This window comes from Pongo abelii, chromosome 9, assembly GCF_028885655.2.
Source record: "Pongo abelii isolate AG06213 chromosome 9, NHGRI_mPonAbe1-v2.0_pri, whole genome shotgun sequence".
Classification (NCBI taxonomy): Eukaryota; Metazoa; Chordata; class Mammalia; order Primates; family Hominidae; genus Pongo; species Pongo abelii.
Genome location: NC_071994.2, coordinates 137076824 through 137102488, shown reverse-complemented (window position 1 = coordinate 137102488; position 25665 = coordinate 137076824). Strand labels below are relative to the sequence as shown.

The following is a 25665-nucleotide window of genomic DNA, read 5'->3' as shown; positions in this document are numbered from 1 at the left end:
CAAAGGTCTTCAGAGATGCCCTTGGCACAGGGGCTTCTGGTGTCCTTCTTGTCAGCACACCATCACACTCTCATTTCCTTAGATAAAAATCTCACCGGGTAGCCCACAGATGCCTCACAATCAGGGGCAGGCAATTCTGGCCATTGGGAGGCATTGTCTGGAGGCCTGTCCACTTAGCCCTGGGTCCACACCACTGCTGCACCCCTGAGGAGGGACAAGCTTGAAAACCACACTTCTGGATTGGACCTCCCTTCTTCAGGGAAGTCCCCTGACCTGTTCTGGCCATAGGCTGGTTAATGGCAGGGCTGATTCTAGAACTGAATCCTGATCCAGGGCTTATCTTGTGACACCATGATGCCCCTTGACAGAGGAGTTCTTGCTATCCCCAACTTTGAGTCACTGCATATCCAGTTGTCCCTTGGTATCTGAGGAGGATTGGTTCCAGGATCCCCCTTGGATACCAAAATCCAAAGATGCTCAAGTCTCTTATATAAAATGTGATAGTATCTGCAGATTACCTATGCACGTCCACGTATATACTTTAAATCATCTCTAGATTACTTATAATACTGAATACAATGCAAATGCTATGGAAATAGTTATTATACTGTATTTTAGAATTTGTATTATTTTTATTGTTATATTGTTATTTTTTAAAAACATTTTTGATTCACAGTTGATTGAATCTGCAGATATGAAACCTGCAGATTCGGAGGGCCACCTGTATTAGGTAAGGTAACACTGTCTGCTCTGAAATTTTGGTGACTCAGTAGCATGGACATTTCTTTCTTGCCCGTGTAACAGTTGGATGTGGCATTTCTGATCAGCAGATGGGGTTCCATCCCATGATGACTCAGGCACTTAGGAGTGTTCATTGCATGGTCCTGTGAGTTCCTAGGGCCTTGCTGCCTCTTTCTCTAGATGGTGGGAGGAGAAAGAGAGCTGAGGGGCTGCAGACACCTCTTAGAAGGCTTGATCTGGAAGAGGCACCCATCACTGTGACTCATGCTCCATTGGCCAGCGCTGTCCTGAGAGGCCATGCTTCACTACGAGCGAGGACAGTCTTGCTGTGTGCCCAGAAAGGAGCAAAACAGAAAGCTGGGTGCTGGGGCACGGCTGGGAAACTCTACTGCTGGCCACCCTCCAGGTGGTCAAATATCTGTGTTGCTCTCTGTCCTGTGCAGAACATGCTCACACACCCTGGCCTCAAAGGGGCCATCTTTTCCCTCAAGTCTCGTGTAGCTTCTCAAGGTCTGGAGAGCTCCCAGCTAGCAAGGCAATTTATCTGCCCTCAAGATACAACTGGGATGCAAGGACGAGAAAGCTGGCCAGTGTCTGTGGGTGATACACCACATCCATGGATGGGATGGAGTTTTGCTGGCAGGCAATGTGAGGAGCTCCACCCTGGCAGTGGGGATGCTGCATGGTGAGACCTGCCTCTGCTCGCTGTGAGAGATGTCTTTGTCCATCATCCTTCAGAGCCCCTGTGTACCCTCTAGGAGGCACTTCCTTGTCCACCCCCTCCGTGGTCACATCGGACACCAAGGGGGGCATCTGGGCATATGTCTGCTTCTGACTAATGGGCACTTTTTACTCACAGGCTCTTTTAGGCCAGCAAACAGTTTCTTTGGTATTCAGTTCCCTCAAAAACTTGGTAGGTTTCTCAACTATTTGCTTCCAGTCAGTTGCAAATACTAGTATCAGCAGCTAAAGTTCTTTCCAAGGTCTCATCCACAAGTGTAAAGTCTTTCCCGCCCAGAGCCATCCTCCTCGCTGTTTAATGAGACATCAGAAACAATAGGCTTGGAAGTGATGAGTTTGCTAGGCTGCCATAACAAAGTACCACCAATTGGGTGGCTTAAACAAAAGAAATGAACTGTCTCTCTGTTCTGGAGACTAGAAGCCTAAGATCAAGGTGCCAGCAGGGGCGCTCCTGCCCAGGGCCAAGGGCCGGGAGGGAGACGCTGCTCCATGCCTGTCTCCTAGCTTTTGGAGGTTTGCTGGCCATCTTTGGTGTTCCTTGGCTTCTCTATGTCACCCCAGCCTCTTCATTCATCTTCATGCCACATTCTCCTCGTGTGTCTGCCTCTTTGTCCAAATCTCTCCTTTTTATAAGGACTCCAGTCATATTGGATAGGGGCCCATTCCACTCCAGTGTGACCGCCTCTTTACAACTACATCTGTGATGACCCTATTTCCAAATAAGGTCACATTCCGGGCTATTGGGGATGAGAACTTTAGCATATGATTACTTAGGGGACACCATTCACCCCATCATGGAAAAGAAGGAAGTGTCTTTAATTTGATCTTTGTTACAGGGCTGAGTCCCTCTGCTTAACTGTGAATTATCAATGGGTCTTTGTTCTCAAAGCCCCTTTTATCTCTCTTCCAGCTCTTCAGTGCCCACATTTCTGAACTGGCTTCAAATATTCTTCCTACAAGGAAAACCCAACCCCCTTTGAAGGAAAGGAAAGCGGCATGTGGTGAATACCTACTATGTGCCAGGCACTATCACATAGCTTGTATCTCTTTTCTCATTTGGGGATTCTGTGAAATGAGGATGGATCTTCCAGGCCTGGGAGGAGAGAACTTTTCTGGGAACAAGCTCTACACCCTGTGCACACTCCCTAACCTTTTCAAGTCTTTGTTCCGATGTCAGCTTCTAGGCGAGCCTTCCCTGAACACTCTATTTAAAATTAGACTGTTCTGCATTTCTCGTCTCCCCTTTCCCTTGCCCCCATAGCATTCATCCTCACCACCTTCCAACAGAGTGTGCGATTTTTTAAGTTTTAAGTTCATCGTCTGTCTCTCAGCACTGCTGGGCTTCACAAAGACAGCAGAGAGTTTGCCTGCTCTGTTTGCTGAAGTGTTCAGTGCCTAGGGCCATGCCATGCAGGAAACTCAGGGTGCATTCAGCAGAGCCCTGTCTGGAGACTGGATTGGAGGTGTCTGGATCTTCCCTGCAAGACTGAGGCTAAAGGCAAGCACCTGGGCTGTTGGAGCTGCAGTGAAGCACATGGGCTTAGCGCCCCCAGGGCTGGTTGGAGTCCCAGCCCGATGCTCTACCAACTAGGCAGCCTGGGAAAGGCAGTTTATGTTTCTGTTCTTTAGTTTCCTCCTTGGAAAATGGGGCAATAACAGTACATCTCTCCCAGGGCTGTTGTGAAGATTAACAAGTAGCACGCATGAAGGAACACTGGGCAGGGGCTGGGCATGCTGGAAGTGCTCAGTAAACGTTGCTTCTACTTGTTAGAGCCGTTGTTAATAACACCAATTCTCACAAAAGAAAACCTCTCTGCTTTTTCTTGTGTCTTTTCACTGTTGATAATTTTGAACTTGACCCCTTATCTCAGATGTCATGAAATGGTACCTCTGTAGGTAAGAAAGCACAGGATGGTTTTTGCTGTAAAACACTCCATTTTATTCCACTTCTTTCCTACCAGTTTCCTTGGACAGTCATGCGTGCGTGCAGCTGAGAGGATGCTGGACTCCTGGAAGCAGGTTCTGTCGACCCCACCTGGCTGGATCACCTCAGCCTGTGAGTCTTATGGCCTTGGCCTGTTTATTCATGAAATAACGGGATTTCTTTCTCAGTAGAATGTTTGAAGAGAGTTCCAAAATTTGGGGCATTGAACGGTTTAAATAGAGATGAAGCCAAAAGGGGCTTTGAGGAACAAAGGTCTGTTGATAATTTTTGGTTAAATGGAGGGACCCCAGTGATGTGTAAGGCACCTTCAGTTCTCACATCCCCTGATACCGCCGTCTATGGGTCAGCCTAGAATATTCCTTCACAGTCGCGGTTGCTGCAGTTTCTAGATTGCATATGCTGCCAAGCTTGCCACACCCACTCGGCTTCTGACGCCGTCTAGGCTGGACGCACCTTTGGCCTTGGGAAAGTCTTTTCCTGAGCCGTCTCTGATCCGCAGGATTAGCTTTGGTTCTCCAGGTTCGCTGTGCAGTTCTCCTCCTGCAGGGACCTGGTGCCCAGCAGGCCTGCTCCTCCCTCACCCAGCAAGGCTGGAGCAGACAGGTGCAGCAAGAGGAGGGATGAGGGAATAGAATGCTGAGAGGGTGAAGTCACTAGCTAGTCCTACTGTCTCTCCATCTCTTCCAACAGGACCTTTTTCAGGGCCAGCAGAGATGGGACTAGACAGTTGCATTTTGAGTGTGTGTTTTATTAATGAAGGGCGAGACAGCAGAGATCATAATGATATCATAGTATGTCTGATCTAATTATGCTAATCAACTTTTATAGCTCATCAGAGGGAATCCCGATGGGCTTGTGTCAGGAATTCCCCAGAGATCTGGAGAGGTTGCTCCAAGACTTGGAGGGCTGTTGGGAGAACATCCCAAGACTTAACAGAGTTGGGAAGCTTCTGTGGTCCCAGGCCACCATCTGTCCCATCCAGTGGAATGGCTTGGGTGGCGGTGGGTGGCCGGGGGTTGGGAGGTGTTGCCCTGGGAATTGGGGAAAAACCTCCAAAGAGAATGGATCTGGGAGGGACCAGGAGTAGAGAGCTGGGGCTGCCAGAGCCTGTGACTCCAGAAGGAGCAGTGGAGGCTCCCAGGTGGGTAGGCTACTGGATGCGCTGTGTGTGTGGCTCCTGGCCTGCTCTGGTGGCAGAAACTGCAACCTAACTGCATACCAGAGTCCTGTGAAACAGGGGCCTTGCCCTGTGCAGATTCATCCACCATGTCACCCCCCACTGCTCTCTGCTCTGTTCCCACCCATAGACTTTCAAGCACACTTTTAACCCCACAGATTTCATTTCTCCTGCTTTAGCCTGAGAACTACCCAGTTCCTGAGCCATCTCTGACCCACAGGGTTAGCTTTAGTTCTCCAGATCCACTGTGTGGTTTTCCCTGTGTCTTCAGTTCTTATCTTGCTTTCCTTCTGCCTAGCTCTCCTTCCCCCAGAACTGTGCCTATTTTCATGGCTGGTCTAGACTCCATTTGCATGTGGGCAGGTAACATGTTGGTTATTGAAGGCATCCTGGGAAGACCCCAAGATAAGTAATCCTCCTTTCACCTCATGCCTAAAATTCCACACGTCATTTATTTATTTGTTTTGGCTTAAACTGCAAGTTATTGTACAGAGCCCATCTTTCCTGGGCCTGTGAGGGAGGGTGTGTGGCGTGCTGTGCTATCACCCATCATATCTGCCCAGGGAATCATTTCCAACCCCTTTCTTGAGGGGAGTTGTTGAGGGTGGTAGGGAGAATGGTGGCCACATTGTCATATTTTGACCAGCACTGCCCAGAGCCGTGTCTCCCATGGTCATGTGTAGGACACACCAGTGTATCCCTCTGTCTTTGTGCAGCTGGGTCTGCTGACTCTGGGTTTAGGGCCTCTGGGCAGAGCACACGCTGTCCCTGGCTGGCCTCTGGTCTTTCTGCTCTGCCAGAGGCCAAGCTTAGCAGGGAAGTGCTCTGAGACAAACATGTGCTGACCAGGTGGCCCAGAGTGCCTCCTTAGGGCTGGTGGTCTGAGTCTCAGGGGTCTGGGTGCAGGGGAGTAAGGAGAACAGGGGTGGAGCCGTGGGTGTGGAGAAGGCAGCCAGAGTCTGGCAGAAGCTAGTTTGTGAACATGAGGTATGTTCCTACTGGCTCCCTGGGCACTCTTGTTGAAGTGTGGGGCTCAGAATTTATCGCCAAGAGCAGTCATTGGCTGTATTAGTTTTCTATTGCTGCCATGACAAATGATCACAAACTTAGGGCTTAAAACGCAAACCTATCATCAGACAGTTTTGTAGGTTGGAAGTCCAGCTGAGCTAAGGTCAAGGTGTCAGCAGGGCTGTGTTCCACTCTGGATTCACTTTCTGCATTCAGTTGCCCTTTCCAGCTTCTGGAGTTCCTTGGCTCATGGCCCCCTTCTTCTGTCTTCAAAGCTGGCAACCTTGCATCTCTCTGACCACATCTTCCTTTCTGACCACAGCCGGGAAGGGTTTCTCTGCTTTTAAGGACTTATGTCATTAGATAGAGCCCATCTGGACAGTCCAGGATAACTCAAAGTGCTTAACCTTACTTACAGCTGCAAAGTCCCTTTTGCCATGCTAGGTGACCTATGCACAGAGTCTGGGGGTTAGCACGTGGCCGTCTCTGCTGGTACACTATTTTGCATACCACTGTAGTAGTATCTAGACAAGCCTGAGCAAGACCCTAGGAATGAGCTGCTGGGAAGGCCTGGCTCCCACAGAGCAGGAACTCTGGGATGGGGACAGTTAGGCAAGAGACATAGTGTGACATTACTGTGGCTGGACTTTCAGCCTTGCTTTGGGCAGTGTGGAAATGTGATGGCTAGATGCTCATAAACTCATTTCTTCTTCCCAGGGGCACAGCTGACATAAGCCTTCCTTATAGTTGTGTGGGGCCACAGGACTGAGTTGTGGCCAGTGAAATGTGGGTTGAGGTAAGGCGTGCTACTTCCAGGCACTGACCATATGATCCTCCACACTGGCAGGATGCACAAGACCCAGGGGAGGCCGCTGAGTGCTGGTGATGGAGAATCAGCCAGACAGAAGATGTCTGTGTGGGAGCTGTGACCTTCCCACATGTGTGGGATTACAATATGAATGACAACAAGACTCTATAGTGTTAAGCCATTGAATGATGGGATTCTTAGCTACTGAAGTTAGTCTTCCCTGAATAATATAGATATTGATGCCAGAAGTGGGTGCTTCCATAAAAAAAATGCCTAAAACATGGGATATTGGCTTAATAGTCAGGCTGTGGGTGGTGAGGAGACACATCCAGGAGGCTGGAAGGCTGTCAAGCCCTGTGTTGTTGTGGCAAAGTGTTTGGTAGAACTTCACAGTGATGATCTGGAAGGGAGACCATGTGCCTGAGATTTTAGCACTAGGGGAAGTGTTTAGAAAATAGAACATTAGCAGTGTGTGTATATTTATGTGTGGTGGGCTTCTATTGTCTGCCTTTGGCAAAGTATCACAAGAAGAAGGAAGTTAGGAAATAATGAGCTGATTTAAAAGCAATATAAAAAGGGAGTAAGAAGAATGCAAAAGTGTGGTGCATCAAACATGTTCCAACTATTATTGCTGTGTAACAAATTACCCTAAAACTTAGTGCATAAGCCATTTCTTATGCTCCTGGCATCTGTGCATCAGGAATTCCAGCAGGACACAGCAGGGACAAGATGTCCCTGCTGCACAATGTTTGAGGCTCTGCTGGAAGACTTGAAGCTGGTGACTGGAAGTATCAGAAGGCTGGTTCACTCATGTGTCTGGCGGCTGATTCTGGCTGTTGCCTGGAGACTCAGTGCCTGTCCACATAGACTTCTCCCTTTGGTCTCCCCATGTGGGTTCATTTGAACTTCCTCACAGCGTGGTGGCTGGGTTGCCAGGCAGAAGTTCTGTCACTTTACCACCTGGCCTCGGCAGTCAGGTGCTGTCACCTCTGCCTGATGCCAGTTGTTATTACCAAGTCACTAAGGTCAGCCCATATGCAGAGCAAGGGGAGTCACGCTCCACCTCATGGTGGGCTGAGTGTCAAGGCTCTGGGAGAACATGTGACATTGGCAAGATTGCTATGGCCATGGCCAGTTTTGGGAAAATCCAGTCTGCCACAGAGGGGTTGGAAAAGCTGGCTGCTTCCTTAACAATAAGGGATGGGATTGAGAAACATTGAGACAGAGACCCAATAACGTGTTTCAATTGAAGAAAGTGATTTAGTCCTGTAGCAGAAAGTTAGATTGGGATGTATCTGTCCCATTCAAGCCTACTGTTCCACACAGTCTCAAGACAGCCGCTGAGAACAAGAGAGGTGGGAGGAGAAGGGAGGAAACAATGAAATCAAGCACATTTTAGAATTATGTCTAGGAAAGAATCTTGAGAGTGTTTGCTTTGCAAATGGAGCTGCCTGGAAGCAAATGGATCAGACATGATTAAGTTTTTGAGTTCAAAAGGTCCACTAGAGGACTTTAAGACCCTACAAGATAGGGGAGCCAGGGATGGAAGGAGCCCTGGTCTCTGAAGGACCCTCCTGACTCCCACACCTGCCCCTAATCATCCCTACTGGTCCACAGTAGACTGGGATACGAACAAGAAATAAGCCTTTGGGGTTTCTGTAAATAGCAGTTAGTCTACCCTGACTAATACAAGCTGTTTTCCTGGCATATCCTTTGAAGGAACAGTAAATAACATTTGTAAGTGAGTCCACTTCTCTAATGGCCTGGCGCACCAATTCCCTGCCTCTCCCACTCCCGCCAGCCGTGGCTGATTACTTCAAGGGTGTACAGATGACATAAACCAAGCCAGCCGGATTACGGACCTTGGGCGTTTGGAATTGGGAGTTTAGCAGGCTGGTGTTTTGCATTTAGGATGAGATAAGCCCAGTGGAGCTGGTGGGCTATGCGGCCGCTGCCTGCTGCTACACACAGAAGCAGGGGCCTGGGCTGCAGAGATGGCACTGCTGAGCAGATAGAGTGAGAAGACGCCGTGCCCTGGGGTGTCAGGGAGGCATCCCAGTACTAGCCTGTGTCCCAGCTGTCGTTTCTTGGGTTCTGTGAGGTTCCTGAGTCATCTGATGAATTCCCTCTGGCCGAATCTAGTTTTAGTGAGTTTCATTTATCATAAATAAGTGTTGATTGAGACACAAGCAACAAAGAAGAGTGATCATGATATTTTGGATGGAAAGAGAAGGTTACAAATAGATTGTACATTATGATTTTGAACTTGTGACAATAATTATTATATAGATATATAAGAAATGTAGAGTAGACACCAACACATAAACAAGGGTTATCTCAGGAGGTGGAGGAGAGTACAGGTAATTAGTATTTAATTTTTCCTTTTTGCTGAGAATGTATATTGCTTATATTGCTTTAGTAATCAGAAAAAATCAGTTTCTTTTATATTATAGATTTGGGGGTACATGTGCAGATTTGTTACAAGGGTATATTATGTGATGCTGATGTTTAGGGTACAACAGAACTGTTCACCCAGGTACTGAGCATAGCACCCAATGGGGAGTTTTTCAACCATTGCCTCGCTCCCTTCCCCCTCCGCTAGCAGCTCCTAGTGTCTATTGTTTCCATCTTTATGTCCATGAGTCCCCAGTGTGTAGCTCCCACTTACAAGTGAGAACATGTGGTATTTGGTTTTCTGTTTCTGTATTAATTCACTTAAGACAACAGCCTCCAGCTGCATCCATGTTGCTGCAAAGGACATGATTTCATTCTTTGTTATGGCTGCATAGTATTCCATGGTGTATGTGTACCACATTTTCTTTATCCAATCCACCACTGATGGGTGTTAGGTTGATTCCTTGTCTTTGCTGTTGTGAATAGTATTGTGATGAACATATGAGTGCATGTGTCTTTTTGGTAGAATGCTTAATTTTTTTCGGGGAGTGTATACCCAGTAACGTGATTGCTGGGTAAAAGGGTAATTCTATGTTAGTTCTTTGAGAAATCTCCAAACTGCTTTCCACAAGGGTGGAACTAATTTGCATTCCCACCAATAGTGTACAAACGTTTTCTTTTCTCCGCAACTTGGCCAGCATCTGTTATTTTTTGACTTTTTAATAATATTTATTCTGACTGGTGTGAGATGGTGTTTCACAGTGGTTTTCATTTGCATTTCTCTGATGATCAGTGATGCTGAGCATTTTTTCATATGTTTGCTGCTTGTATGTCTTTTTCTGAGAACTGTCTGTCCATGTCCTTTGTCCACATTTTAATGTTTTTTTATGCGTTGAAAATCAGGGTTTTTTTTTTTTTTTTTTCAGATGGAGTCTCTCTCTGTCACCAGGCTGAAGTGCAGTGACATGATCTAGGCTCACTGCAACCTCGGCCTCCCAGGTTCAAACGATTCTTCTGCCTCAGCCTCCTGAGTAGCTGGGGCTACAGGCATGTGCCACCACACCTGGCTAATTTTTGTATATTTAGTAGAGACAGGGTTTCATTATATTGGCCAGGCTGGTCTCAAACTCCTGACCTTGTGATCTGCCAGCCTCGGCCTCCCAAATGAAAATCAGTTTTTAAACATATGACCTACCTGAAAAGGCAACTGAGGAACACAAAACAAATTGAAAAACAGTTGGCGGATTTCTGGTTGGCAGGCTTTCACTTGGGCGTGTCTCCCCTTGTAGAGGGGCCTTGGGTTTCCCATTCTGCACCAGCTGTGGGCCTCATTCAGTGGCCCTCTGTCCCTGTATTCTGCCACAGTTCAGCTGGGCTGCAGACTCTAGCTGTTAGGAAGATAAAGACATTTGCCTTCTTAGGACTGGACCTCACTTCGTCTGAGGCAACTTGGTCTCTTGGCTACTCGCTGTGTCCACCAAAGGTCATTTTGGAAAATTCCAGAGGCTTCCCTTGCTTTCGTCTTTCCCCAGCTCTCCCCCTTTCCTGGCCTTTTCCCATTTCCCTTCTGTTTTTACGCTGCCAGCTCTGAACCCTGGAAGTTCTGCTCTCTGGCCCGACTGGCTCTGCTGAAGGATAGCTGGCTAGCTCTTAGGGCTGGTTTTTACCTTTGTGCCTTTTGAATTGTTTAGCTTTTGTTTCAGCCTTGTCCTGTCTGGCTTGGATACATCTTCTTCCCAGGAGCCAGTTGGCTTGGATTCGTCTGATTTCCCAAAGCAGAGATGATTGGCCCAATTTGGCCCAGTGAATGTCCCCTCTCCTTCCTATCTGCCTCTTAGAGGCATGATACTTCAGAGTGCTCAAAATCTCATTGCAAAAGCAACGTAGTTCAAACTCACAGCAAAAGGAAGACCCAGGCCATGAGCAACAGACCCTCTCCTGGCCCGCTCCCCAAGCTCCCCGCCAGGCTCTTCTCCTGAAAGGACATGGGTAGTCTCCCGGCTTCAAAGGATTTAGGATGTCTGCCAAAATGGAATTGTCCCAGCTCTGTGCAAAATGCTGCTAGTTGAAAACTCCTATTTTGAAAATGCTGATGAAATTTTCATTTTATTGTTTGTTTTAATTATCGTCCTCTTATTGCCTTGCAGCAATGTTCTCTCCCCCCTGCAGGAATGTTAGTGCAAACACAGCTGCATCCTCGGGCTCCTGCAGAAGGGGCCTAGAAGGAGTGAAACAGACTGCAGGCAGGAAATGAGTTTGACCCGAGCTGTCTGCATGGGCCTGGGGTTTGGGAGTGTCTCCATTGTGAGAATGCACCAGCAATAGGAGTAGGCCCCGCTGTGGGACATTGTCACTGACCAGTGCTCTTGGGGCCTCCCTGTCTGTTCTCAGAGATGACTGTCCTTGATGGGGAGGTAGAGATGTGTTTTCAGTCTTCTTTTTGGGAGATGGAAGATTTATTTAGGAAATCAGAAGTTGCAGCTAAGTAGGAATCCATAGTTGATAGTCACTGAAGCACACTTTGGAAATGACTTGGTTGCTTTAAATGATATCTGTGTTTACACCTGAGGCATTGTGCATTTTTCATGAGGATGTTGTGTCACTTACCAGTCAGGATCAGCAAATACGGCTTTGTGGTTCTTGTACCTATGTAGGTCCTAGTGATGCACCGCCTCACCTGCACAGGGCAGGCTTTTCAGATCTTCTGCCTATCACAGGGACATTGTGGAGAACACAGCAGCTCTCCCAAAACACAAATGTCATTGACAATAACAATTATGAGCCTAAAAACCTATAAACCAAAAGAAGTGTTATTCGCACTCCTACCCCTATTTCCACCCCAGAGAACCAAGGTGCTGAGAAGTTAAGTGTTAGGTTTAACGTCACAAAATAGCAGAGTCTGGAGTAAAACTCATGACTGGCTTCAAGGCTCATGTTTCCTTTCTCTCACACAGGCCCGAGTCAACCAAAAAGCACAACAGAGCTCAACACAACAAAACACTTTGTTGCCGCTTGAAGGCTGCAGATAGCTTTCTAACCCTGCACTGTGGGAGGTGTTTCATCATCTGGTTTTTCAATTCCCCTTGGATTCACTCTTTTTAGATGCCTAGACTGTGACAGTGTGAGGTGAGAGACCTCACTTAAGGGTGTACAAAGCCTCCGAATATGTTGATACTTATTTTGATGTAATGGGATTTGGTGGGAGCTTTGCTAGGGAAATCCTGGGTTAGCGTGTACTGACGGCAGTCAGGGAGTTTATGTGACAGCTGGAAAAGATGTTGCTTAACCATCAATATGAAGAAGGATTAGGACAACACCTTGGATTTTGTCATGGGTGGCTGCCCTGTGGAATTAGGGTTCAACATTCAACCTTATATTCATTAGGTCAGTCTCCTGTCCTTCTGACTCTCCTATTCCCAGTGCCCCGCCCATTCTCCTACTACTTGGGAAGACACAATTACACACGTACTGTTATATTTTCAGAGCACACAGGGCTGTGTACTGAAGGCTTTCTTCTGCCTGTCTTTATGGATCCTTTGAAATTTCATTGTCTCATCAGAGGACCGAATTCAGTGAATGCTTTACAATTAGGTTTTTATGGATAAGAGATGGGAGAAGTACTAGTATCACAGTATCCAGTTGCAAATATCATTTATTAATCTGAGAAGGCAGAGGGATTTAGGGCTTTCTGAGTCAAACACTGAAAAGCTGAACATTTTCAGTCTTTAAAAGCTCAGGAACTGGGCCCGCAGGCCAGCAGGATCACTTCCTTGCCGTGTAGATTCATGTTTTAGCTGAAGGTCCTTCTCAGTGCAGGAAGAGGCTTTTGTCAAAAGCAGGCTCAGTATGGCAGCTGTCCCAGGCCTGGCCCCATTTCCTTCCCTCCCCACTCCTCCTTTCTCGTGGTAGCTTTCTCGCTCTTTTTCTTGGTGTGGGGCTGGGGCCTCTCGGGACTTATCAGGTGCACCCATTCACTGGGCTTCACTGTATGAGATGGGGCTCAGCTGGAGGCAGCAAGTGTGGGGGGAAGAAAGGGCTGATTGAATTTGCTTTGGGACCAGCTCCAAGTCCTGCAAGGCTTGCAAATGTTTAGGGGGTGATTTCCATATCACTCTAAAGTTGCTTGTCTTTCTCCCAAAGGGAAAGGCTGCTGCCAAAAGTGGAGGACTTAAAGCTGGAGGCCGCCCCAAAGACGGGGAAATGAAGAAAACGCCGTTTCTGGAGCTCCCTGAGGTGAGTGTGTGCGCGCGAGTGCACGTGTGCTAGTCTTTGGCTCCTTGTTAATTCCCTATAACAGATCACAGTGCCGAGGAGAAGCCAGGGCGTCTCTAGGCATTTGGCCAGCAGCAGGGGCACAGTGTGATGCCTGGAGGGGAATTCTTGGAAGAAAATGGAATGCTGTAAAGTGGGAATCTTGGGTACTATGGGATGACAGGCGGGCAGGGTGACCACGAGTTTGGAGTGAGTGTCCATGAAATGAAGCAGATGAAGAAATTCAGCAGGAGGAGCCTGGATGGGTCTATTCACAGTTGGCTCTGCTGAAATCCCTTTAGGAAGTCACTTGCTGGCTTCGTCCCACATAGTTTCTAGGCTGTGGGTGGAGATCATGATCCTTTTGGAGCTCTCTGGTTCATAATTCTGTGGAGGAGGAAGATACCAAGATGAATCAGCTGCTGTCCCTGCTTGTGAAGAGCTCGCGGCTGAGCGAGGGAGACAGGTGCAAGGCTTGGAGAGACTGTGATATCCGCCGTGTCTGACTCGGTGGGAGGAAGAGCACATGACTTCTGAGGTCCTTTCTAATTCTGAGGTTCTGGGTCTTTACAAAGCCACGTCAGTGAAGTCATTCATTTATTTGATTATGTAGCAGTTACATGTTAAGTACCTTTAATAAGCCAGGCCCTGGGGCTATACTGAGAAAAAAGACTGACTTTCCTCTACAAATATGGAGTTGAGAGTTTTAACAGGTTTTGAGGAGGTGGTTACAAGAGCGTTTGGTATAATGAAGGATCAATATACATGACACCACACTTAGGCGGAGCCTTCTCGGGCTGCTCCGGGATGGCTTCTTAGAGCAAGTGATGTTAATTCATACCTGATGAGGATTGGCTGAGGGAAATGGGACAAGAAGGTGTTTCCTCAGTGACATCTTCAGGGAGCAGAGAGCAGGGTGGCTGGAGAGGGAAAAGCTGGGGAGAAAGTGAAGATGAGTTTAGACAGGAAGGGAAGCAGAAGCCAATTACATCTGGCTTTGCCCTGGATTATCTTCATCTTCAGAAAGGGGAAGTGATGAAAGGCTTTAAGGAGGAAACCATGGCTCCATCAGGTCAAAAGTCACTCTTCGCAGAGGTCTTTTCTGACTGCTTCCATTGAAATTGTGTTTCCCTGATTAAGCAATCTTGAAGTACACAGAGCTTTCCCTTCAGAGCACTTATCCAACTTACAATAAAACTCTTTTTCATGTTTATTTTTTTAATGGCCGTCTCTCCCCAATGCTAATGCAAGGGTCACTGCGTCTTTCCTGGCCAGTCTCTGGCCAGTGCTTCTCCCACTGGCTGACGCCTGTGGAGATGCAGTGATGATGGGTGAACACAAATTGGGTTGGTGGTGTTTAAGGATTCCTCTACCTGAGTTGGGAATAGCTCTTTCAGAAGACCAGGTGAAAGGGAAATGCAGGTTGAAACAGGTGGGAAGCGGCAGTGACAAATGGAAAGATGCAGCCAAAACAGAGAAGCCCTCAGTGGGGGTAGAAGCTACAGGAGGTTGCTGTAGGGTGGACTAGTGGAAAGAGAGAGGGATGATGCCTGGGGTTCTGGCTAGTGGATGAATAATGCTGCCATTTATTGAGAGAGGAGCTCCAGAAGAGGAGCCTCTAAGTGATTGGGGGGTGGAGAAGGTGAGTTCTGATCGGGGCCAGCTGCCCCCATGGCCAGCTTCAGGGTCACATTTGGCTTCTTTCATCTTGCACGTCAGCAGTCTCCTCACAAGCTCTATGACTGTCCCCACCCCCATCCTCTGTATGAGGCTACTTTTCCATCTGGCTCTCATATGTTCATTGAGTTTGTGGTCCATGACAAGCATCCGATGTGAGCAATTATCTTTTTTTCAACTCTTCAGATGGTCACTCAAGAAGTAGTGTGGGAAAGACCACAGGAGACCGATTCAGCCTCACGCACGTTCCTTATTTCTTTGCAGGCTTCTGTTCTGATTCCTGCCCACTTAAATTAGGTTGATGGATGGGGTGGGGAAGTGTGTGTTTTATCCAAACCTTTCTTGAAATCCTGTCCTGCCCACAAACCCCTAAAAGGGATCCTTTTTAATTATATTTTCTCTTGGTCAAAGCGAATTGAATTAGAAGTGGGCATCTGACCCAAGGCCAACAAACCCACGGACTTAGCAGGGGATAATCAGATACTCTCAGAAATTTGAGCGGAGAAACGGAGATGTGGTCAGTGTAGGGTCTCAAGTTGAAAAGCCTGATAGACCAGGGGCTAGAGTGCTTTCAGGGCCCGTGAGATTATAAGACCCACGGTGGAGAGATGAAATAAGGTAATCAATTTATAGAAAGTAGACATTCGAGACCAACTGGAGGAAGGGGGAGAGGAGACCAGTTTCCAGTTCTTACGGGGTCCAGCTATATTTCTTTTCGTGGGCGTGAAGGACCTTATTCTTTTTATCCTCACGTCTCAACTGTGACCTTTAGAGAATGAGAATTTTACCACTTCTCCTGTAGCAGCAAGCTCGGGACAAAGCTTCCACTTTTTGTCTTTACCTATTTCTATTTTTTAATTTTAAAAGAATTGTGGAATGTTGCAGATGTACAGACAGATAAAGAGAATAATAGGGTGAACATCTGTATTCTCCTCAACTAGCTTTACCAAATCTTAACATTTTCCCTTCCCCCATATTTCATTGAAGTTCCATGTACTTCTCCTCAACCACATTCTCTTGTTTCGCTTTCTGAGGTATCACTGCTCAAAATTTGTTTCTTATTAAATATAATTTTCCATGTTTAACATGCCCATTGACATTATTAAGTATTGTTTTTTCTTGCCATTCAACTTTATATAATAGGTTTTATTCTGTAAAAATGCCGTAACTTTTTTTCACTCAACATTATATATTTTAGATTTGTCCATGTTATTAACTGTAGGTTTAATGTTTTCTTTCTTTCTTTTCTTTTCTTTTTTTTTTTTGAGATGGAGTCTCACTCTGTTGCTCAGGCTGGAATGCAGTGGCGCGATCTCGGCTCACTGCAATCTCCACCTGCCGGGTTCAAGCGATTTTCCTGCCTCAGCCTCCCGAGTGGCTGGGATTACAGGCACACACCACCACGCCCAGCTAATTTTTTTTGTATTTTTAGTAGAGATGGGGTTTCACCATGTTGGCCAGGCTGGTCTTGAACTCTTGACCTCGTGTGATCCACCCACCTAGGCCTCTCAAAGTGCTGGGATTACAGACATGAGCCACCACACCTGGCCGGTTTAGCCTTTTCATTTTCACTGCTGTAGAGTATTCTGTTGCATGAATATATCACAATTTATCCATTCTTCTGTGGATGATCTTTCAGATTGTTTTCTGATTTTTTCAATTACAGAAAGTGTTACAGAAAGTCTTCTCATGCATGCCTCCCAGGACACACACATGGGGCTTCCCTAGGGAGTGCACTTACAACTGCAGGTGCTAGATCTCAAGGCTGTGCACATCTTCAACATAGCTAGATTTGGCCAAATTCCTTTCCAAAGTGGTTGTTCTAATTTTGCCTAGCTGCACATTCCAATTGCTCCATATTCTCACCAACATTTGGTATCATCAGGCTTTTTAATCTTTACCAAAGATGGATGTGAAATAGTAGATCGCTGTTGCAAATTGCATTTCTATGATTAATAGTGGAATTGGCTATATTCTCACACATTTCCCAATTTTGCTTTTTTTCTTATGAATTGCGTCTTGATTCCAGTTGCCAATTTTTCCATGTTTTTTTTTTTCCTTTTGCTTCTTGAGTTGGGATTTTAATATATTCTGGATATAAATATTTTGTTAATTATATGTCTTGTGTATGCCTTTTTCTTGTATGAGGTTTTTCTTTTCAATTTGTGTACGATAACTTTTGATGTTCATAGTGTTTCCATTTTAATGTGAAGGCCTCTTTATGGCTTGTGTTTTTTGTGTCTGATGCAATCCTTCCTTCCTTGCCCTGAGGTCATCTAGTGTCTTGAATTTTTGTCTGAAGGATTTTAAAGATTTGCTTTTGCATTTAGTTTTAAAATCCATATGGAATATACTTTGGTATGGGGTGAGGAATATAATTTGTTTTTTATCCATGGGAGCACCTAGTTGTCACAGCACCATTTATTCATTATCCCATACTTTACCGAGTGCCTTATGTCATCTCTCTGTCATATACCAATTTTCATTATATTTTAAGTTCTGTCTGTCAGCACTCTGTTTTGTTTTACCTGTTCTGCAGCAATGCCACACTATCTTGACTATTGCTTCATGATGTCTTAATATTTGATTTAATAATTATTTTCACTTTGTACTTCTTCAAAAATTTTAGTCAATTTTTGTTATTTTGATTTTCTCTCTGTACTGTAGAATTAACTCATAATTCTTGAAGATCCATGTTTTCTTTTGATTGTATTATAAATTATAGATGAATCGATTTACAAAAACTTTATAGATTAAATTGAGAATTGACAGTTTCATAATATTACCTTCCCACCTGTGAAAATGACATACCTCTTTCATTTGTGTTTTCTTTAATATGTTTCAATAAAATTTTATTATTTTAAGCAGAAATGTAATACGTATCTTTTGTTATTATTCTTCTACACCATTAACATTTTTGTACTCTTTCATTATCTTTAAGAATTATTAAATATTTTAAAAATATCCTTGCTGGTATGTAGAAACACAATTGATTTTTATAAATAGATTATATCTATGACAAACTTGCTGAACTTTCTTATTGGCTCTGATTCTTTTCTAGTCATTAATTTTTTTCTCAGGTTTAATTCTTTTCTTTCTAAAATTTTTCTTTGAGTATTACCTTGTTTTTTTTTTTTAATCTTCTTGATACTTAGGTATTTTTTTCAATCTTCGTTTTCTAGTAAATGCATTTTAAAGCTATACATTTACCTCTGAATACAACTTTAGCTGTGTCTTACAAGATTTAATATATTATGTTTTTAGTGTTCAATTCTTAATGTCTTATTAACAGTGACTTACTATATTCAAAGGGTTATTAAACAATGGACTGAAATTGGCCGGGCGTGGTGGCTCACGCCTGTAATCCCAGCACTTTGGGAGGCCAAGGCCGGCGGATCACGAGATCAGGAGATTGAGACCATCCTGGCTAACATGGTGAAACCCCATGTCTACTAAAAATAAAAAAATTAGCCGGGCGTGGTGGCGGGTGCCTGTAGTCCCAGCTACTCGGGAGGCTGAGGCAGGAGAATGGCGTGAACCTGGCAGGCAGAGCTTGCAGTGAGCCGAGATCGCGCCACTGCACTCCAGCCTGGGAGAAGGAGCGAGACTCCGTCTCAAAAAAAAAAAAAAAAAAGAATGGACTGAAATTTCTAACATATGTATCTTTAGACTGTCTTGGTTTGTCTCTTTATTGCCAGTTTTCGTTTAATTACAATTTGGTAAAAATTTGTTTTATAAGATATTTATACTTTAAAATTTTCAGAAATGTTCTCTGTGCTAGTTCAAGTTCTGTTTTTATGAAAGTTTCATGTATGTTCTTTGTTGGCACAACACTCTATATTTGTGTCTATTGGCTCAAACTTGCTTACTTTGTTGTTTGCATCTTCTGTAATGTCTTTTGAAGAAACAGTCTTATTTAGGCAGAGTTGATACACAAAAACCTCCTGCCCATGTTTAATCTACACAATTTGATGACTTTGAACTTATTATGCATACATGCATGATAGCATCACTGAATCAAGGTCATAATATATCAATTACTTCCCCAAGTTTCCTTGTGTTCCTTTGGGTGCATGTGTGGGGGTTGCAGCAGTCAGAGCAGTTAACATTGTGGACTGGGTGTTAGACGTCAGTTTGACCAGATGAAGAAATCCCTAGAGACCTGGTGAAGCCCTCCTTTGGGTGCGTCTTGTTTTAAAAGCTAAAAACAGCTAAAAAAAAACAGCTAAATAAAAAAGCCAAAAAGCTAAAACAGATCTACTTTTTAAACAAATTTTTAAGTGCACAATACTGTATTGTTAATTATAAGTGCTATGCTGTACAGGAGATTTCTAGAACTTACTTATCTTGCATATTTAATATTTCTTTTGCATAACCAAAACTTTATAACTGTTGAGTAACACCTTTTCATTTCCACTTCCCTCCAGCCCCTGGCAACACCATTCTGTTCTCTGCTTCTATGTTTGACTATTTTACAATATCTCATATAAATAAAATTGTGCAGTATTTGTCCTTATGTAGCATAATTTCCTCTAGGTTCATCCATGTTGTCACAAATTGTAGGATTTCCTTCTTTTTTGAGACTGAATAATATTTCTTTGTATGTTTATACTTAATATCTTTATTAATTTAATTTACTTTGTTTACTCATTTTGGAAACAAACATCCTAAAATCTCCAAGTATAATTGTAAAATTGTCACTTCATATGTGAAATTTTGTTGGTTTAAAAAATATTTTGGGGCTAAATTATTATTTGCATAAAACAACAGAATTGTTATAACATCTTGGTGAATTGTTTTGCTGATCACTATTCAGTGGCCCATTATGGTAGACTGTATCATTGTTAAAATATTTATTCCCTGTGCTAAGGGATGATTGTATTTCCCTTCTCCTTGACATAAGTGTTAGTTGTGTGACTTGGTTTGGGGAGTGACATCTGAGTAGAAGTGAGAAGCAGCACTTTCAAACAGAAGATTTAAGAACCAGAAATTGGTTCATAATATCTTTTTCTTTCTTTTCCCATGGGACAGTATTTGTTTTAGATAGAGACGAATCCATCAGGTCGAGTCCAAGGGTCAACATACCGTACAGCAGAGCTTCCGCACTCTGAGATGGTGTGTTGCATGAGTAAGAAGCAAGTCACTGAGATCCTCTGGGTTGTTTGTCATTGCAGCCTAACCTAACCAATCATGACTAATACTTCCAATTCATTCCTACTAATGCCTTTGTCTTAAGGTCAGTTTTGTTTATCAGTATTATAGCAGCTCCAATTTTCTTTGAAGTAGTATTTGCCTGGTATATCCTTTTCAATCTTGTTCCCTTCAGTTTCCCTTCAATTTCTGTGTGTCTCCCATAAACCACATTTAGCTATATTTTGTTAGTGTTTTTTATTCCATTCTGGGATGCCCTTTCCATTTAAATTTATTGTTTTTACAAATGTATTTCTTCTGTCTTATTTTGTGATTTCTGTTTATTGTTCTTTTACCTTTGCCTTTCTCCTCCCATCATCTACAAATGGGTGTAGTGGGACAAATAGCCTTCAAAAAGATACATCCTCTTCCTAATCTTCTGAATCTGTGAATCTTGCTTTATTTGGCAAAAGAATGTGATTAAGGATCTTGAGGGGAGAAGCTTGCCATGTATTATCTAGGTGGACCTTATATGCAGTAATGTGTATCTTCACAAGGAAGGCACACACACGAGGAGGTGGCACTGTGACTGTGGAGCAGAGACTGGAATGATGTAGACTCAAGTCAAGCAATGTTGACAGCCACTGGAAGCTGGGAGAGATGAAGAACAGGTTCTCCCTTAGAGCCTGCAGAGAAAGTGTAACCCTGCCAACACCTTGATTTTGAACTTCTGGCCTCCAGAGATGTGAGAGAATAAGCTTCTGTTGTTTTAAGCTACACAGTTTGTGGTTATTTGTCAGAGCAGCCCCAGGAAATGAATACAACTAGCAATAATAGTGTTCTTATCCCGCAGGGTTATCGTGAGGATTAAATGAGATAATGCAAGAAAGGGGTTATCAGTGCCTGGCCTGCATTAAGTGCTCAGTAGTTGTTAGCTATTATTCTATTTATTATTTTTTGTTAGCTATTACTCTATTTATTATTATTATAGTTGTTAGCTGTTATTCTATTTATTATTATGGGTAAAAATAGGTTTTGGTCCAGCTCTGTAGAAGAGCCTGAAATGGAGATTTTTATGCACGGTATTTATTGAGGGGGTAAAACCTGTAAGAGAATGAAGGAAGCAAGATAGGGAATATAGTAGGAAGGAATGATATTCGGCTTCCCCAATACCAAATCTGTGTTAGCCAGGGTTCTCCAGAGACAGATCCAATAGGATATGGGTGTATGTGTAGACAGATAGATGAGAGAGAGAAAGAGACAGAGAGAGAGAGAGAGAGAAAGAGAGAGAGAAATTAGAGAGAGAGAGGGAGAAAGGAGAGTGGACTTATTAGGGGAATTGGCTCACATGATTATGGTGGCTGAGAAGTTCCATGACAGGTCATCATCTGCAGGCTGGAGACTCTAGGTTGGCTCAGTCCAAGTCTGAAGGCCTCAGAGCCAGGGCAGCTGATGGTGTAACTCAGTTCAAGGCCAAAAGCACTAGGACCCTGGGGGGCCGCTGGTGTCATAAGTTCTGGAGTCCAGAAAGCAGTGCATTTGGAGTTCTGATATCCAAGGCAGCAGAAGAAAAGTCTGTTCCAGCTCTCAGAGAGTGAGAGAGCAGTTCACCTTCTGTGGTTGTTCTCTCTGGGCCCCTAGCTGACTGGATGGTACCTGCCAGCACTGAGGGCAGAGGATCCCCCCAGTCCACCTAGACTCACACTCCAGTCTCCTCTGGAAACACCTCAAGATGCACCCAAAGGAGGGCTTTACCAGGCCTCTAGGGATTCCTTCATCTGGTCAAAGTGACACCTAACATCCAGCCCACACGTCCACCCCTTGACAACCTGGCACCCATACACACCTCCTTAAACCTTTCTTAATTTCCGAGTAAGACAATAGCAAGGCCATAGTGCCACCTAACATGGTGAAACCATTCTGCATACAACTGAAAATGCACCACCCCATACACACCTCCTTAAACCTTTCTTAATTTCCGAGTAAGATGACAGCGAGGCAATAGTGCCACCTAACATGGTGAAACCATTCTGCATACAACTGAAAATGCGCCACTCTTTCCCCAGAATTTGGCTTTCAGGATTTCAACATTTGGGATTTTAATCTTTTGGGATTGTGATTTTTGGGATTTTTAGATTTGGGGATGTTGCTCTTTTGGGATTTCAACATTGGAGACTATGGCATTTTGGATTGTGTCTTTTGGGATTATGATCATCACCACAAGACAGGGCAAGGAGAGAGCCTGACGCTTAGCTACGAGGCAAAAGCTGGAGTCCAGCCTTGTCATGACCCAATGGGGGTCGCTGAGCGCAGCCAGCATTGTCCCACCTTCAGGCAACAGAGCCAAGCTTTTTCACTCTTGTATTGATTAGTCATTGTGTGGGGGCAGTAGGGGATGGGGTGACAGACTGTGGGGTAACATGGCCCCTTGTCATTCCAGGGAGGCGGGTTATGGTCAGCACCAGCTGGCAGCCTTGCTGGTGAATGAATGGCACTAGACCTTGGAGTCTACCTTGCAGGCAGCCAGTTCTGGCTTAGTCAGCTTCATGCAGCTCATTAAGTCCCATCAAGAGTAGCCCCTCCTTTCTGCGTGCAGGGAGCCTGTCCCCTGCAAGGCCTCATGTCCACAACTGTTTCATTGCCCTCCTTCTGTGCTGCTCTTCTTGAATTCCTTGTTTCTGTTAGTGGGCACCACTAGTCCCCCAGTGGTCCAGGCTGGAAGAATCAGAGTCACCTTAGCTTCCTTCTCTGACCTCAGCTGCCTGATCTAGTCCTGATCTGTGTGCAACCTTCCTCACCTGTCACCCCCTCTCCTTGATACCAGACATGGCCTAGACTCTCATTTCTGCCCTCCCATCCTGTTAGCGATAGGTCCTACCAGGTCCCCCTGCCCCCTTCTCCTCTTTTCAGTTTTCCCCTTCTTTCACCCCTCCTTCAATCTATCAGCAAAACCTTTTGGCTTTCTTTAAAGATATCCCCAAACTGGCCAGTGCCCCTGGCTTCTGGGCACTTTGCCTCTCAGAGGCTGGACAGCAGCAGTGGGCCTGCTCCTGCTCCCCTAGGATTCATTTTAGCCTGACTGATCAGTAATTTCAGCACTCTGCCTTACTTAGAAATCTCCAGGAACTTCTCAGTGCATTTACAATAAAATCCAAACTACTTTCCCTGGCCCTCGAAGTCCTAAGAGATCTGGCCCTGCCAACTTCTCTGACATCACTCCCTCCATTGTCCTCACTCCCTCCATTGTCCTCACTCCCTCCATGGTCCTCGTGCTCACACCACTCTACCTCACTGAAGCCTTGCCTTTGCTCACCTGTCACTCCATGTCCATGTCAGGATCCCTTCCTATGCCCTTGCCTGGAAGGCTCCCCCAGGTCTCTGCATGGCTTGCCTCCTTCTAGAGTGCAGGTCTTCACTCTAATGTGGCTTGCTCAGAGAAGCCTTCTCTGACCCTTCAACTTAAAACCATTCTCCCCTAATTTCTATCACTCTATCTTGCTTGATATTTTTTCCTTTATGACACATCACTGTCTGAAATTATCTTGTTTATTAATTTTTTTGTTTATTGTTGTCTCTTCCCCTAGAGTAAAAATATGAGGTCAGAGATTTCAGCTTGTATCCCCAGCAGCTTAAACTGTGCCTGAGTTTACATGCTGGGTTTTTAGTAGATACTGAAGGAGCAAATGGATAGTGTTACTGAATTGACCTGAGAGTGAAGCTTTGAGAGTGTCTGATCCAAAAAAAGGCTTTTCATTGTTCTTCAAGATCCTTCAAAATCTGGCCCAAACTTTCTTTATATTCTTATCTTGCATGACACTCTTTCCTATCACTTTTAATCTATCTAAAGCGGTCTTTGTTTTCCACTTTCTCGCTGCTCTTTCTCACCTTGGGATTCTGTTCACATCAGTTTCTCTAACCAGCAAGCCATTCCCCTCGTATCTTCAGTTCCTCTTAAAATAACGCATAGTCCATCATCTGTAAGGCGGTTGCCTTTGCACATTCCCTTGCCTGGAGAAGCCCTTTTTTTACTCTGAATTTCCATGAGACTTGCACTCTTTTAGGCTGTAACTTGCAGCATTGTACCTAGTAATGTTAGTCATTCACTACATCCTCAGTATCTAGCACCTGCCGTGTAGTAGGCACAGAATACATATTTGTTAAATGGATGAATATTATAGTTTTGTTATCTTTTTACACTGTAAATGTCATGGAAGGGTCTATTTTATTTATCTGTGTAACCTCCTACAGCATCTAGCATGCTTGTTGAATGAGTGAATAAATGAAAGCTATTATTCCCAACTCCAGGTGTAGTTCAACTCAAATAATGAATAAATCTCCCAATTGTCTGGGCCATCTTTTGACATTCCTCATCCCTTTGGGCACATTGTTTTGTTTACATCCCCATGAATGCTGCGTTCAGAATAGCAATACTAACAACTGATGATTGTGGTATGCGGAATTCTAAGACCATCTGCCAAGATTACCAGCCGTTGGCATAACCATGCTTTCCCCATTATTTAAAACATTAATCTAGGTACTTCTGTGCAAGGGATTTGCAGATATATTTAAGGTATTGAATCAGTTAACTTTAAGATAGGGAGATTATTTAGGTGGGCTGGACCTAACCACTTGAGCCGTATAAAATGAGAGAATTTTCTTTGCTCACACACAAAAAAAGAAGTCAGAGATTTGAAGCATTAAGGAATTGGATGCACAAGTATTTCTCTGTTGCTAACTCTGAAGATGCAGGGGACCACATGATAAGGGATGTGGGTGGCCTCTAGGCCCTGAGGGTGACCCCCACATGACAGCTAGCAAGGAAATGAGGACCACAGTCATACAACTGCAGAAAACTCAATTCTGCCACAACCACAGGAGCTCAGAAGCAGTTTCTGCTCAGCCGCAGATGGAAACCATACCTGAGGCAACGCCTGAATTTCAGTCCGGTCAGGTCCTGAGTGGGAACCCAGCCACACCATGCCCAGACTTCTGACCTACTAAAACCTTGTGATAATAAATCTATGTTGCTTTGAGTTGCTAAGTATGGCACTTTTTGTGACACAACCATAGGAAATTGACACAGTGATGAGGATGAAGGCATAGAGAAACAACCTTCAAGGACTGGAGGAGAAAGAACAACAGCAGTTCCCAAGTTTTGCATCTCTGTCTTATGATTCTGATTCTTCAGCTCCAAGCTCCACAACAACTAACAACTAACAACTACAGGTCTTGATTCTGTCCCTGGCCACTCAGGTACCCTCTAAGAAAGAGGACTGAGACATGATTAATGAATGAATGTCTTCTTTTTGTCTGGCTTTTCCTTTTAGGCATAGAATAGAGGCACATGCTCTTTTTCCACAGATCTCCCCTCTAATAAGCGTACCGACCTGAAACAATTGACCTTAAAAAATAAAAATAAGTAACCAGCCCCCAGAGCCCTTGCAGGCAGCATTAGCATTCTTCAGTCTCCCTGGGTTGTGTCCTGGGAGTCTGGGAGAAATGAATCTTATTATTAGTCTGATGCCAGTGACTGCTCCTGACAGCTCCCTCCTCCCTCTCGCAGCTGCCGCGCCAGCACAGGTGTCATGAAGCTGATGGCTCCTCTGGTGTGGGAGGGGGCGGGGGAAGGTGCATTGAGCCATCAGCTCCAAGCCCGGTGCAGGCTCTTGGGAAGCTTGACTCCCACTGGGGGCCTCCACATGTCAGAGGAGCCCCCAGATCTGTGTTCCCTGGACTTTCTCAGGCACATTTCCCTGGTAGGGTATAAGATAGGTCATTCAGAGGTCTTCAGCA

The 25665-nt window shown here is 44.8% G+C and overlaps 1 long non-coding RNA gene across 1 annotated transcript; it reads left to right on the top strand.

The window, feature by feature from the left end:
* The first annotated feature begins 3440 nt into the window (after nt 1–3440).
* LOC103891945 (uncharacterized) lies at nt 3441–25237 on the top strand. The gene is made up of 3 exons (XR_656185.3): nt 3441–3538; nt 12955–13047; nt 24943–25237. It is a non-coding gene; the product is annotated as an uncharacterized LOC103891945 (long non-coding RNA).
* The last annotated feature ends 428 nt before the right edge of the window (nt 25238–25665 follow it).